General features: G+C 43.3%; 1 pseudogene; it reads right to left on the bottom strand.

Annotated features, from left to right (window-relative positions):
- Positions 1 to 6,589: 6,589 nt before the first annotated feature.
- LOC141194382 (uncharacterized) overlaps positions 6,590 to 16,289 on the bottom strand; it is a 58,684-nt pseudogene continuing 48,984 nt past the window's right edge.

Raw genomic sequence — 16,289 nt, 5'->3', positions numbered from 1 at the left:
AAAGTGTCTTGGGATTGATGTCAGCTGTAATTTGTCAAAAATCACAGCTGGCATCAAGCCCTGATGTTAGTAATGAATAGGTGTCTATAAGACACTCCCATTACTGACCCAGCAATCAAAAATAAAAACACACAAAAAATACTTCATTTGAATAAACATTTCCCAACACTTTTCCTGGTTCACTAATTTATTAAAAAACACAAAAAAAACATGCAGGTCTGACGTAGTCCACTGAATCCAATGTAGTCCACAAATGGATAACCAAAAAAACATAAAAAGAGGGAAAAAGAAACAAGGCACTGTCTCTCATTCAACAATTTATTAGAAAATAACAGGTCCAATGTAATCCAGTGCTTCCCACAACGTTCCCCGAATCCGTCGATAAAAGCCTATGGAGATTTGTTCTGAGTCTCCATAGGTTTTTAGCAGCAATCACTCCTGGGTCCCGCTACGCTCTGTGGGACTTGGCATCTCTGAACAGCGGTGACGTTGGTAACTATACTGCTCATCAGAGTCGCCAGGTCTAACAGAGGACAGTGTGACCCGGCGACTCTGATGAGCAGTATAGTTACTGAAGTCACTGCTGTGCAGAGCCGCCGGGTCTCAGAGTGCAGCAGGAACCGGGAGTAGCGGCTGCTAAAAGCCTATGGAGACTCTCCATACACTTTTATCAACGGATTCAGGGAACGTCATGGGAAGCGCTGAACTATGCCGGACCTGCGGGGGATCCATATTTTCTAATAAATTGGTGAACAAGGGACAGTATCTTGTTTTTTAATTCTCTTTTTATGTTTTTAAGGTATCCATTTGTAGACTACGTTAGATTTCCAGGACTATTATAAAGTGCCTAAGGAGATCTTTCTTTGCCTTTGAGATTGAGGCTATGTGCGCACGATCAGGATTTGATGCAGAAATTTCCTGAGCGTTTCTGCATCTCCTTGGCAGGAAAAATGCTGCGGATAAAATGTGCGGTTTTGCCTTGATTTTTTATGCGTTTTTTGGAGCTAAATAAAGTTATTTGGTGGACATTGCTTAAACCCTTGGATTTCCGTCAGAACTGGGTTCGGTATATTGGTTAATTTAAATGATTAAAGAATGTGCCTGTTGTATTTCAAATAAAGTGTTTGCTTTATGTCTGTGTGTTTATTTAACTCTTTACTTTACTTATGTTTGGTCATAAAAAGGTCTGATTGACATCTTGACATCACCAAAGAAAAGAGCTCGGTGTCAGCTACTGCCATTCACCCAATCACTGATGTCACTGCTGTAAAAGACAGCAATGTACACTGACAAGGAGTGTAAAATCACTCCTGTCAGTATATATTGCTGTGCAGGAGTGAGGTCACTGGGGTTGATCAGCTTAAGATCAGTCCCGGTGAGCTTACCACTCAGAACTTGAGAGTATTCCCAGGGTGAGGTCACGTGATCATCAGCTGATCGGTCACGTGACCAATCAGCTGATCGCTCACGTCACCACAGGTCCTGGAAGCACAGTATACTGCTAGGAGCGAGCGCACTACCAGCAGTATAACGCCAGCCGCCGGGAGGAGAGCATTGCTGGGACCGAGGACACCGGGGGTCGCTGGACAGGTGAGCATAAGGTTTTTTTTTCTCTTTTTACTTTTTTTCTTTCTTTTTTTCACCGCGGACACGCCGGCTCTGTTGAAGAAAACTACTGCTCCCCTCAGCAGCGCCGCTCTCGCTGTTATCAGTGGGAGAGGCTTTTGGATGAGAGTAGTAGTCCTCCTCTCCCGACCCAACCGTCCATCTTTGACAGTTTACATGTTTGGAGAGATATTGACATGTTTTTTCTTGTTTTTTAGATCCAATGTTAATATCCTATTAACCCCCTTCTGGAACATCAAATTCTATTTCCGTTGGTCCTACTAATTTGGATCATCCCACTCTCCCTCTTCCGCCCCATTGCATTTCCCATATCCACCTTGTATCCATTTAAAACATAGTACTCAGCCTCGGAACGTGATATCTCTGATCCATAGTATTATCACTAGCTTGGAACACATACTTCCGCCCATCTGGAAAGCACCATAGGCATCACATGACCGGATAGTCATCTACCTAGCAACCGATAGCGTCACTTCCGCCGTGGTCACAATTTTCCTATTGGCCGCGGTCTCTGCACGCTCATTGCATGCCTGTATAAAACACTTCCGGGTGCTCTCTGATACAGGCGCTGCACGCTGACAAGCGGTGAATACCGCATCAGGACGCCAGACCTAGGAAATCCTGAACAAATCCTATGGTATGCCTGTATTCCTCTGACACTGGGGCTGTCTATGATGTGGTGGATACCTATCTTATCTGTCTTTCTTTACAGTCCTAGATCTCTCTGGTGAGACACGGTGTCACACATCTGTCCTCTCATTATATAAGCTACACAGGTATATTTTCTCTTTCCCCTATATCTCCTTAACTCCCTGCCCAATAGGGAATGATTTAATGGCCTCTCATATCTCTCGTTCAGTGAAAGCTTTGTCTAGTACCTCCTGCTCGGGGGTCTGTAAGGAAGGAACGGTAGTGTCCATAATATATTTGTCAATTTTTGTTTCAAGACTATTAGGCGACACGTCGTGGTATTGTCCATGAATATTATATAGAGAGCTATAACAGCAATGAAATGCTTCCTCTATGTCAGTGGGGTTATGAGTCTATAGCCGGGTGCCCCCTTTATTCTGGATACATATGTCCTTTGTATGTGTGGATGTAACCTCCTTGTCAATGAGCGAGCACATTTATCTGTGAATTCATACGAGTATCTTCACATGGATCTTGATATTTTGTATATGTTTGATCTATTATAGACCTTAGCATCTTTCTTTTTTTCAATCAGATAATTTTTAACAAAATAAATAATTACCAACATTTTGTTTTTCTTATACAAACTTTGTGACAAAAATAAAATAAAAATAAATAACCACTAACAATACGACAACCGGTTTACAATGATACAAATCCCAATATCGCTCTATAGTACAAGGTTTTGGAATAGTAATTTTACATTTGTACATAAATATCTGAAATATTCCTGACTGATTATTTTTTCCCCTATTGGGACATCAAAAGAAAAAGAATATAACTAAGAAGGGACAATTATATGGACTGAGACAATTATTATTCGCTGACACCTTGGGTATCAGGATATAAATTCCTGGGTTACTGTAAGGAAATGGACAAACGGTCCAGTATAGTATTTCTGAGAAGGTTTTCTGAAGCCATACCGGGGGTAATTAACCATTGTTCCATATGTGTATGGATTTCTTGACAGCGTTTCTTCATATATAAGCTCCCTTTCCAAGCATAGTGTCATTTATCCTGGATTTTAGTTCTGTTATCGTTGGGGGAGAATTTTCTATCCAATGTAGTGCCAACAACTATCTGGCTAGAATAATATTCTGGAGCTAGCTATTGCCATATGGGAGTCTGGTCTACGTCCTCTCCCAGGAGTCCTAGGATACAGATTTTAGGTTCCAACTGAAGTTGTATCCCAAATACAGATAGTACAAGAGCGATCACCACATTACAGCAGTCGCCAATATTCCCACATCATATGTATCAGGTTGGCAGCATTTTGACCACATCTAGGGCATGTGTCATCAGTTTGTATTAAAATTTTAAATAAAATACTTGGGGATCTATATACCCTATGAATGAGAAGAATTTGGGACAATCTTTGTGTCTTCGACAAGGAAAGGTTAGGTATCAAATTCAGTATTTCCCCCCATTGCTCCTCAGCTAAGGGACACACATCCTCTTCCCATTTTGTCTTAACTATTAAAGCATATCCAAAAGTAGGGCCAGTAATTGCCTATAAATAAGGGATATTAGACATTTTGTATCCACCGCTGTAGCAATGGTATCTATTGGGTAATGTCTATCAATCAGTATGGCGTTTATTCTAGTTGTGTGTTATATGTGACGCGCCCCCTGGGCCTCTGTTGTGCAGCGTTGCGCATGCGGGGAATACCCGGAGCCGGATCTGATAGGGGTAGTAGTCCTCGTGGCGGTGACCCGGTCCGTGCCCAGGGTGTCAAACCAAGTGGCAGAACTTAGAATAAGATGTTATATTGTTCGACTACGCCACCCGTTGAATGCGGTTATGAAGCCGCCGCTGCAGGGCAGACCGCTGAGGCCGGTGGTACAGTTGTGCAGCGTGGATAGTATAACCCCCAACGGGAGGGGTATGGCCTCAGGGCAGCGGACGTGGATGATGGGGATAGCAGAATTGCACGCAGGCACTAGGAACCACTCAGAGACGGTGCGGTGTAGTTCAGGGTCTTTACTGGTGGCAAAGGTAGACCCTCCCGGGAGTACTGGCTAGCGATCGGGGCCTGGTCAGTCTGTGAGCAGATAGGATCTCCCCTGGCCAGGCGGAGTTGTAGGCCTCCCCAACTATTGTACTCTTCCTGGCTACCTTGCTAGAAGCGGGTAGAAGTAGCCCACGTCCCTGAGTGTACCGTGTGGTGCTCACCCGTATGGCCGGTGACTCGGGGCCTTCTGGTAGCCTCCGCTCCACGCCGGCGGTGCTGGTCCCTTGCATGTGACCGTGCCTTCGGGTTTCTTGGCCAGAGGACCTGAAATCCCCTGCCGGTCGGTTTCTGCTGCTGGGTATGGATCAGTCCCCACAGCCTCGGACTCCGTGTCCGGTGAGATCTCTTCAGTCAGGACGAGCTCTACAGCTTCCAGTCTCTGACCCCTTTTATCACTGCTCCCACAGAGCTCCTGATCTTGCTCTCCCTGTATCTGCTCCACTCCAGACCAGACTGTGTCTCTGTCTGGGACTCCTCTTCTTCTCCTCTAACCCCGCCTCAGCCCCAGTTTATATAGGGGAAGTTCTTCCCCTCCCAGGACTGGGCAGGAAGTGTTGCATGCTTAGGGTTCCTGACCAGGAGACCTCCCACCTGCTCTCAGACGTAATATTGCTATTACTGTGGTAACCAGACCCCTGGGGTGCCACATATGCATGACGTATTTGCAGATATTGATAAAACATCCTATGTGAAAGTTAAAATCTGCCTTTATTTGTTCAAAGCTCTTGAATAATCACTTCCTCAAGAGTTTTGATACCAAACATTTACCCCTATCCTCCCACTCACTAACATCTTTTAGTTTCTGTAACTCTGGTAAGTTATAGTTGTGCCATAAAGGAGTATAGTTTGTGTACTTTCCAATTCCCAGAATATTTTTACCCCTATCCCAAACCTTATATATTAACTTTAGCTTAAGACATTTTAGGTCATTTTCTCGAGGACGCCCCATATTTAGTACCGAGAATGGAAGCTTCCGCTTGGTTCCTTCCATAAGTAACAATATTTGCGAGTAACCCATCCATGAAACGACCTTAGCTGCTTTCTAGCGTTAAGCAGGTCTGCGTATGTCTGGAGGGAAGCAGATCATTTATGTTGTTTGTCAAGAAGATCAATCCGCTCAAGCAAATGGGAGACTTTAGCTGCTTTCTCTTTTTAGCCGGCATCCATGTTTTATTAGTATCCCTCTGAGGACGCATTTGAGAGCTTCCCATTGAAATGGTAAGGCAGTTTCATCATGCTCATATTTGTGAAGGAGTCTATAGTCTCAAGAAGGTCTGAGACACAGAGTGAGTCTTTCAGCAGATTATCATTTAAGTTCCCACAGTTGAAGCCTTGGTGGAGTCAGGTATAGTCAGATAACAATATACAGGAGCATGATCTGACCATATAGCAGTCCCTATCAGAGATGTAGGTTGCCATGTAAGCAAGTGATGGAAATTTAATGAAAAGTCTCTACGGCTATGCATATTGAGTATAGGAGAATAATACGTATAATCCTTTACATCTGGATGTTGTATCTTCCATACATCGACCAGTTGGAAAGACCGGAGCACGTTTAGCAAAGCTTTTGGGTGATTTAGATTGGTGACTCCATCCCAGGAACCCTCTAAAGAAGGATCCAAGACAAAATGAAAGTCACCTTCAATGATGATAAGGTCCTACAGAAAATGTTTTAGTTTAAGTACTGACATCATGTCTTAATTAGGTCACAATTAGGGAGACAGAAGTTTGCCAAAGTCAAAATGTTGGAATAGATGGAGATCTTAAACACATACCTCCTCTCAGTGTCAGACAGTGTTTCTACAATGGTATGCGGCAGTGATCTGTGTCGGCCTATACTCCGCACCTTAGACTTCAAAACAGCATTTGTACTGTGACGCCAAGATGAATAATATCTGTTAGTAATCTGAGGTACAGTATATGATCGCCTCTAAAGTGGGTCTCCTGAAGAAGGAGAAAATGAACGTGTTGTTTATTCATATGATAAAACACTTGAGCTCCTTTCTCTCGAACATTAAGTCCTCTGACATTCAATAAACGAGTTTTGAGTTGTGTCATATTATATGAAAAAAAAGGAGGAGGAGAGAAAGATTAAGAGCAAAGAGGAGGTATAGATGGTAGATAGTAATGTCTACCTCTCAGTGGCCAAGAGGTATAGATTATGAATATATCAAACACTAGGAAATTACGAAACAAGCAGATCCCAATGCAAGTCCTTAACTGGGGGTTGTCTTTACAGGTGTAAGTCAAACCTTTAGTTCTAGGGTTCCTATTAGGGGGAACCATAGAATATATAGCGAGCAAAGTAATACAGCCTGATATTACAGTAATATAATGTGAACTCAAATTAAATGCCGTTATAAGATATTGTAAAGATCTGTGGTTGTGGGTTGTAAGTAATCACCTAGGCAGATTAACAATGCAACAATATTTTATTGATCACAGCCATGGTAATAAGCAATTCCAGGTAAATGGCCAAAAAACAGTTCTCTCAGTCCTCAAATTCCCAATCTGGGTTCAGTAGTTCCACTGGCTTTGTATAAGGCCATACTCACTGTCTCCATCCTCTTCCTCCAATCCTTTCACCCAACTCTCCTAAAACATGTCTGTCCTTTCTTCCACTGGGCTCAGTCCCCTCCCAGGTTAGAAGTGATCACACCCTCCCCCTTAAACATTCATTCTTCGCTAAACAATGAAGAATATTCTAGAAGCCTTCATCTGAGACTGCATGTAAGACCCCCTGTGGGGATGGCTCCACTGTGTCTACAATCTACACACACATAACGAGATTATTGGCTATTGGAACAATGGTTAGATACTCCTGAGATACAGATTAGTGGAATGCTGGACATTTTACAAGTGAATCTAGTGCTCATACTGACAAGTCAGCAGAACTATATAAAACATAACAAGTAAATCACTAATAAAACAAAATAATAATATTAACAAAAATGGTGGTCCGTTGCTGGAAAAGTATCATAGTCTTTAGAAAATGGGCAGCTCCTCACAGATATGAACTGAGACGTTCTGTATAGTGGAAGAGTGGCACCTAAAACTCTATTTAGATATATCTTATTATATTCTGAAAGAAATAAGTACGCATCTGCAAACTGTCTCTCTCATCAGGGAAAAGAAGATTCATTTCAGGAGCTCATATGATTGGCAGGTTCCTTTTCCGTCTGGGTGCATCACCATCAAATTCCTGATCCATTGAAAGCCTTCTGTGATGTGCCGAAACTCTGTGGCAATGGTGGAGAAGGTGGCCAATCAGATATATGGATTCTGGGAATGTCCAGGACATCACAGAATGGTCTCATGGCGCTTTGATCTTTCAAAGTATACAATGTTCCATTTTTTTCGGACTTGCAGCTGGAAAGGGTACCACAGGAGTACATCAGACCATTTACCTAGAGAGTATCAAGTAGTGGTGTCAATACCCTTCTTTGAGCAAGTGCCATTCAGGATAGATCTGTGAGCAATTGTATGCGCTTTCCATTGAAATCACCAGGACCCAAATCCCCTGCTTTCCTCACAACGGCCTCTTTTACATTGGAAAAATGTATGTGACCGATAATGTCCCTTGGACACTCAGGATCTGGGCCATGATTGCCTAATGTACGGTGCGCCCTGTCGATCTCCAGCTCCTTATCAATAGGGTCACCAAGGATATAATTGAACAATGTCCACAGTGTTGGCATAATAGCTTGTGCATTGATGATTTCAGGATATTATTGTGATTTTCTTGGTCATCAATGATATTAAACAGACTGTTTATTTGCTGGCTGTGAAGATCCAGTGTTTGTTTCTGAGCATTTTGATGGCCACAACTTGTACGACATCATCCTCTTATCTCTGTACCTTGTCAGTAAGCTGTGATAGGCTAGAAGTGAGGGGACGTATTTCAGTTTTGCACGTGGTCTTCAGCCTTTGTATATATTGCTCTATCTCTTGTTTAGTAGGGATAGACGCAATATGAAATACAAATCAATTATGGCTTTCCCCATATTAAAATCCCCTGTGGCTGGGGCAGTATATTTCCCTGTGCAGCAAGCACTGCTCAGTATGTGGGCTTTGGTGAGAATACAGGGAGATTTGTGGAGATGTTTTCTTGTGAGGCCTACATTAAGAGAGAAGTTGGTGCAGGACTTACAGGCTTGAGCGGTCTGGCATCATGAGGGTTAATACTGCTTCTTTTTCCAAGCTGAGATGAGGCAGTAATGGCTCCAGAGCAGGATGATAAGACTTTCGATAAGAAACACTGCATATCAGACATGCTGACGGAGGTGGAGGACCTCAGATTAACCTCAGATCTCTTGTCTTTCTTTCTAATATCGGACGTCATGTTTAAGGCCAGAAATTGCTTATAATTCCCCCAGGAACCCGGTCTGAAGAGAGTGCTCTCATTGCTATGTCCAGGCCATATCTTTCCTGTTGATTTTCAATACGTCCGAAGGCGACGTTGATTGGGAGCAGGACTGTGTGATGTAATAACCTTATGTGAGCCCCAGAAATGCAAGTTGTGACACCAATGGAACGGCGCCACAACGGGAGGTGCGTATGAGTGTTTTTATTTTAAAAAGGCCAAACATGAGGAATGAGAAGGCGTTGTACTAATAGAAGTGGAAAACCCCTTTAAGAAGATACAATTTTTCGGTTAGAATTGAAATGGGCTTCTCCCCTGTGTGACTTCTCTGAAGTTTATTAAGAGTTGATTTCTGTGTAAAACATTTCCCACATTAAGAACATGAAAATGGCTTCTCACCCGTGTGAGTACTTTGGTGACTAAGAAGTGAGGATTTCTTCACAAAACATTTTCCACATTCTGAACAGGAAAAAGGCTTCTCCCCTGTGTGGGTTCTCTGGTGTATAACAACATCTGATTTCTGGTTAAAACATTTCCCACATTCTGAACAGGAAAAAGGCTTCTCCCCTGTGTGAGTTCTCTGGTGCTTAACCAGATTTGATTTCTGGTTAAAACATTTTCCACATTCTGAACAGGAAAAAGGCTTCTCCACTGTGTGGGTTCTCTGGTGATTGACCAAATCTGATTTCTGGTTAAAACATTTTCCACAATCTGAACATGAAAAAGGCTTCTCCCCTGTGTGGGTTCTCTGGTGGCTATGAAGAATCTCTTTACGGTTAAAACATTTCCCACATTCTGAACAGGAAAAAGGTTTCTCCCCTGTGTGAGTTCTCCGGTGGCTATCAAGAATCTCTTTACGGTTAAAACATTTCCCACATTCTGAACAGGAAAAAGGTTTCTCCCCTGTGTGAGTTCTCTGGTGCTTAAGCAAACCTGATTTCTGGTTAAAACATTTTCCACATTCTAAACAGGAAAAAGGCTTCTCCCCTGTGTGAGTTCTCCGGTGGCTATCAAGAATCTCTTTACGGTTAAAACATTTCCCACATTCTGAACAGGAAAAAGGCTTCTCCCCTGTGTGAGTTCTCTGGTGCTTAAGCAAATCTGATTTCTGGTTAAAACATTTTCCACATTCTAAACAGGAAAAAGGCTTCTCCCCTGTGTGGGTTCTCTGGTGGCCATCAAGAATTGCTTTACGGTTAAAACATTTCCCACATTCTGAACAGGAAAAAGGCTTCTCCCCTGTGTGAGTTTTCTGGTGCTTAAGCAAATCTGATTTCTGGTTAAAACATTTCCCACATTCTGAACAGGAAAAAGGCCTCTCCCCTGTGTGAGTTCTCTGGTGATAGACCAAATTTGATTTCTGGTTAAAACATTTCCCACATTCTGAACAGGAAAAAGGTTTCACTCCTGTATGAGTTCTCTGATGTATATTAAGATATGATTTCTGTACAAAACATTTCCCACAATCTGAACATGAAAAAGGCTTCTCCACTGTGTGGGTTCTCTGGTGCTTAAGAAAACTAGATTTCTGGTTAAAACATTTTCCACATTCTGAACAAGAAAATGGCTTCTCTCCTGTGTGGGTTTTCTGGTGGTTATCAAGATGCGCTTTCTGGTTAAAACATTTCCCACATTCTGAGCATGAAAAAGGCTTCTCCCCTGTGTGAGTTCTCTGATGTCTGATAAACCTTGATTTCTCTGTAAAACATTTTCCACATTCTGAACAAGAAAATGGCTTCTCCCTTGTGTGAGTTCTCTGGTGATTAACAAGATTTGATTTATGATTAAAACATTTCCCAGACTTGAAACAAAAAAATCTTTTCTCCGCTGTGTGAATATTTTGATGTTTAAGAAAACTATTTCCATATTCTGAACGTGAAAATGGCTTCTTTGAATTAGGAGTAGTTTGTTTTTTAATGCTTATTTTGTGACTTTGATTTTCCTTAGTAGTCGGTAATGAATCAGAAGACAGGACCTGTTTCAAAGGATCAGGTGAAAGATCTTTCCTGTGAAGGGATGATGGTAGATCTGGAGTAATGGCATTCACTTCAATTGTATCCTCTGGGATCTCAAGATCGTCTGATTTAAAAATTGAAGATGTCAGCTGTCCCTCTGATCTCCTGGTACAGTCATCTGCCAAGAATAAAACCAATAATTATTTTCTTGAATTATATATTTTTTAACATTTCTACTTAAACTGTAAAATAGCAACTCATGTAAAAAAATATTGAATTATTCACCAAGAAAATTACAGTTCACAGTGTAATAGAAAACTTCATAGCAAGACCAAGTAGAGCGTGATGTTCAACTGTTTGTTCATTCAGTCTCCCAAATCTGGAATAAAAAGCCAAACAATGTTATATAGGTGTAACACCAGCTGTCTGCGGACTCCTCCCTTCTGGCGCTTTGCCTCCCGGTATAGTAGTCCATTTCTTACTACTAGAAACTCTAGCTGCAGAGTCAGCAGGACATACTCCTCTGTTCTTAATGCATACTTTTCGCGCCTCCAGCCCCTCTTAACCCACCATTGGACTACCCCCACCGACCGATCCTCCTGCTGCGCCTTTCTGACTTGATTACGAGTCAGTTGAGGGAGAGAGTCAGGGGTTACATTTGTCACTCGGCAGTACAACAACGGGAGCGCTTCACTGGATACTCCTAAGAATTTAGCACTGCACTGCATAGGGAGGGCATTAGTTTGATGTCTATGGCACAGAGTCTTCACCTCAGGGGCAGGGACCTCTATCCATCCTCCTTCTTCTTCCTCAGCGTGTCATGCAGCGTGTCCACTACAGCCCATTTCAAAGCCAGAAACTCCAGTTAGTGAGCTGAGTAGTTGCGTTCACTGGGAGTCAATCCTCTACTAATGTAGTAAACGGGAAGCAGACAGCCATCAAGGTCCTGATAGAGAATCCGTCCTAGTCCGTCGAGAGAAGCATCTACATACACATATGGTTTACTGGGGTCTGCATAGGCCAACACTGGAGTTTGGGTCAAACATGACTTCAGTTTCTCGAATGCAGGTGTCCATCTTTTCCCAAAAAGTTCATTAACTCGTAAATAGACTCTCTTTCCTGACCTTGAGGGGTGGGCTGTCCTCCCGGAAGGGGGATACCCCTTGGTAAGAGCAGTTAACGGCTTCGCAATCCGAGAGTACTGGGGTACAAATCTTCGGTAATATCCACAAAATCCTTAGGCCAGTTTACAATAGCCTCCACTTTGGTGGGGTCGGTGGAAATTCCTTCTCTGCTGACTATGTGCCCCACATATTTCACAGTCGTCTGGCAAATCCGGCACTTGTCAAGGGATAACTTCAACCCAGCCTCCTTCAACCGATCCAGCACCTTGAACAACCACTGGTTGTGTTCTTCCAGAGTCTTCCCAAAAACAATAAGATCATCTAGATAAACCAGGACCTCACGTAAGTGCATGTCCCACACTACTTTGTCCATACATCTCTGAAAAGTGGCTGGAGCACCTGTCAGTCCTTGAGGCAGTCTCTGAAACTCAAAGAACCCAATGGGGCAGATAAAAGCGGTCTTCTCTTGATCTTCTTTTGACAAGGGTATCTGATAGTAGCCACTCAGGAGATCTAACACAGAAAACCATTGGCTCCCTTGCAGGCAATCCAAAGCTTCATCGACTCGGGGCACAGTGTACTGGTCAGGGACCGTACGTTTCTTCAAGGTACGATAATCCACACACATCCTGACTAACACCAAATTTACATGCACACTAGGCCACCCATGATACTGACCTATCATACAATGGGACATACCACTGAGGTCCCCAGGCTGATACGCCCTAATTCAAATTGTTTGGCCTTATTTCCCGGTATCTCCCATGTGTCCAGGTGGTGGTTTGTGTGCATGTAAATTTGGTGTTAGTCAGGATGCCTTAACCCCCATTCATGTTTCAGGTGGTGAGTCCTCATGTCGTGATGGGACACTTTCAATGACTCACCAGGGGGATTATGTAACACCTGCAGAGGGAATTTTCAGGGCAGCTACCGGTATACTGGAGCTTACAGACACTAAGAAGAGCTTTGCAGCTGCGGTTAAACAGGGACCTACAGACATTAACCGTTTTTCCCCTGAGCTGGAGTGGACTAAAATTCCCAGGGACCCTTGTTTCAGTCAGATGACACAGCCTGGGAGGATAGAAGGAGAGAGAGTGGAATGGATGAGGAGGGACTTGGGGGAGGGAGCTGGGCAGGAAGTGAAAGTGAAAGTTCAGAGAAAAAAAAAGAGCATGGCAGCTTGCTGTGAGGGACGGAGCAGTGTGGATCTGCATTCCTCTACGCTGCCAAGTGTGGCGGCCCCCTCTGAGATACCCGCGCTGCTGGAGAGAGCGCGGTCTTGTCACCCTCTGAAGCAAGTTACATCAAGGACTCGGAGAGTTCTACCAGCACTCCCACCGTATAAAGTCCTGAATACTGTCGCCCCCAGCTGGTGTCCAGAGAACCATCCGACCGTTTGAGACACACAGTGAGTGCCCTTCTGAGACTTGTGGTTCTACCAGCACTATTTACAGTGAGTACACTGCAACCCAGACTATTGACATTAATATTCATCTAAGTGCACCAACGGTTCTCATTTGCACGCCAACATCCGCGGCAACTGGGCCCCAACATTTGGACTGAGTTAAAACAAAAAGGGAAAGCCTGCTACATTATATTTGCAGGGTCGGAGTAGAAGTAGATATATGACTTTTATAGAGCACTGTTACTTGTATTGTATTCCTTTAAACCCACCTCAATTCTGCTGTATAGCAATAAACCTGTTAAACGGTTTTACTCCTGTTCCCTGTCAGTGTGTACTGAGCAGTGGCAGGGGCTTCCCGAATCAGCCACTGGCAGAAGATAACAGTCTTTCGGCAGTCCCAGAGAGAGAGCTAGAATCAAGATTCTGGTGGAGGCACTGCGCCCTAGAGAGGTGAGACCCCCCATAACACCCAGTGTACCGTGGTAGCCCTAAAGGGGTGTTACATAGGCAAAAATAATACCAATAAAAACTTCTACTCATCTCACAAAAAACAAGTCCCCACTCAGGTCCATCATTTGTCAGTGGAAAAACAGAGATTTTCACATTATTAGTGGCTTAAAGGCTCTGGAAAAGCAACTTTGTTTCTAAAAACCAATCCAGCAATATTCGTTCTCTCAAAGTGAAATCTCCCCCTCTCTTCTGAGCCTTGCAGTGCGCCCAAACCACATTTATCATCCATGTATTTGGCATTACTATAATGAGAAGAACCCACTTCATTTACAGTGTGTGTGTCTCCTGGAGCACAATCTGGGCACTACGTGTTGGGCAATAAAATGGCATATTTGTAATTTTCACTTTGAAACATCTACTGTGTGCTAATTTTCGGAAAGTGACTGTGGAGTCAAAGTAGTGACAACTTCTAAAGATTAATTAATTGAGGGTCATAATTTCAAAATGGAGTCAATATATGGGAATTTCTACTGGTCTGATTTGCTGACATTTTGTATGGTGTGGTGTGTCCCATATCCTCTGGGACCTGCTCCTGCGACGTCTGCTTCAGTCACCAGGTGCTGTCCTATTTATTCTGCAGGCGGCGCTGGTTATTGAGAAGACGTCGGGACCAAAAGTTCTGGGCGGCGCAGGCTCTTTCCAGCCACTTAGATTAGTTTGCATGGAACCAGTAGTACCATCCAGTCTGGCAGTATGGGTGTGTGTGCTGTCCAGCTGCAGTAACCTGCTCCCTACTTCTGGCAATTGGAAAGCACCGCACCCTACTAAAGCTGGTAGCATATTGCCGGAAGCGGCCAGATCCAGCCGTGTTCTCCTCTGGTTCAGTCCTCTGTGCTCAGCTCCCGGCTTGTGTATTTGTTTTCCATTGTGACCCCGGCCAGTTTACTGACTATTTTTGTGTATTCTGATTTTGTACTTTCTCTGCCCTCCTGGTTATGGCTACCTGACTATTCTTCTTCCCATCTCACTTTACAGAACAACAAGTAACACTATGGCCCAAGCCTAGGAGTATCTGTGTAAGTCCAGATCCCTAAGGAAGAATAAAGGGTGATTGGCAAAACTGTGACTACAGATAATAACACTGACTGAAACGATCAAGCTGAACAGTCTTCTTCAGAAAAAAAAAACCTTCAGTCTGTAACTGTAACTACTAGGTAGTTAAAGACTCACATAGGTGAGGCAGGCCGATCCGACCCCAAATAAACTATCATACAGAATGAACATGTAAAAAAAAATACAACAATAAAAATATATGTTACATCCCCAACACCAATGTATGTATGAAGGGAGAAATCCAACACTAAACTGGAGTTGCTCTCATTTATGGTGGACCATTGGAGGTATGATGAGTCCTGACCAGAAGAGTAGAGAAAGTATTAGTGCCCCCCATTTCAGGAGAGATTGTGCAGGAATCTGAATTCTTTAGGATTGAAAAAATAATGTAATTTATGATGTGGAGTGAATCCATGAAACCAGGGCTCGAGCCATGCCACCACATCTCCTGCAGGCGTGAATAGATGTATATTACAGCCATCAGCCACGCACAGCTTAGAGACATATCATGGCACAGGTGTAATGTTATTTATGTAGTTTTATCCCATTCCTGCTTAAGTTAGTCAGTTTTAAAAGAAATTAAAAAGTCAGAATAAAGGGAAACTCCGTTGTTATTGTACAGAAATTCACACTTGGCCCTCACTGCACATTTAATATTGTCGATAATAAAAGTGAAGTTTGGCCAGAAAGACTGGACCTGGTCTTGTAGGGACCATATGAGAACATTCAGCAGCACAGAAGGGAGAGAAGGTAGATTCATCCAATAAGATATCAGGGATCTAGGAAGCCAACAGCATCATTACCCTCCGCTTTCTGTTACAGGTCCATCAGAATATTTTCCTTCAAGTGATTTTCTCACTTGTCAGCACATTCTACGTAAGCTGTCATTTGGCTTTGTAGTTTACAGATCTGGGCAGGTAACGGTCAGCGTCTACTAATCCCAGGAGGTAGGTGGATCCCCAGGTTGCAAGTTCTCTAGAAAAGGGTTTTCAATGCCCAAATTCATTTGAACAGTTTTGGGTGGAGAAGAATTTTGTGATCTAGAGGCAAAATGGTGATCACACGATTGTGATACAGCCGGACTACACCACCGATAAAGCAGCCACAGCCGGTGACTGAGAAGAATCTGTGACTTCTCTGTATTTAGTGGTTACTACTCACCAGGGTAGTCATATGTAGGAATCTCCTCCTTACACCGCTCATCACCCCTCACATATGTCTCTGTACTATGATTATGGGTCAGATTTTCACCCTGAAACAAATATTGTAAAAGTGACAGACAGAAGGAGAAGTCACATCTATGATCAGCTCTAATCCTGCCATCTCCACCGTTCTCATTACACAAGTATAAAACATAATAATGGTGAATAAAACAAGACTGAGCACAAGACCTTAACAGCCGTCTACACATCATAGGGGAGATCTCATGACACCTTCTCTCCATCTACCTGATGATCCTGAGGAACATTGGGATCTTCTTGTTTACAGTCCTGTGGAAGAAGAGGACGGGGACATCTCTCTGGTGTTGTCCTCTTACTGGATAGATCTGGG

This window comes from Phyllobates terribilis, unplaced genomic scaffold, assembly GCF_046119375.1.
Source record: "Phyllobates terribilis strain yellow unplaced genomic scaffold, ASM4611937v1 Scaffold_70__1_contigs__length_7381418, whole genome shotgun sequence".
NCBI lineage: Eukaryota > Metazoa > Chordata > Amphibia > Anura > Dendrobatidae > Phyllobates > Phyllobates terribilis.
Note: the sequence above shows the minus strand (reverse complement) of the source record. Positions and strands in the feature narration are given on the sequence as shown.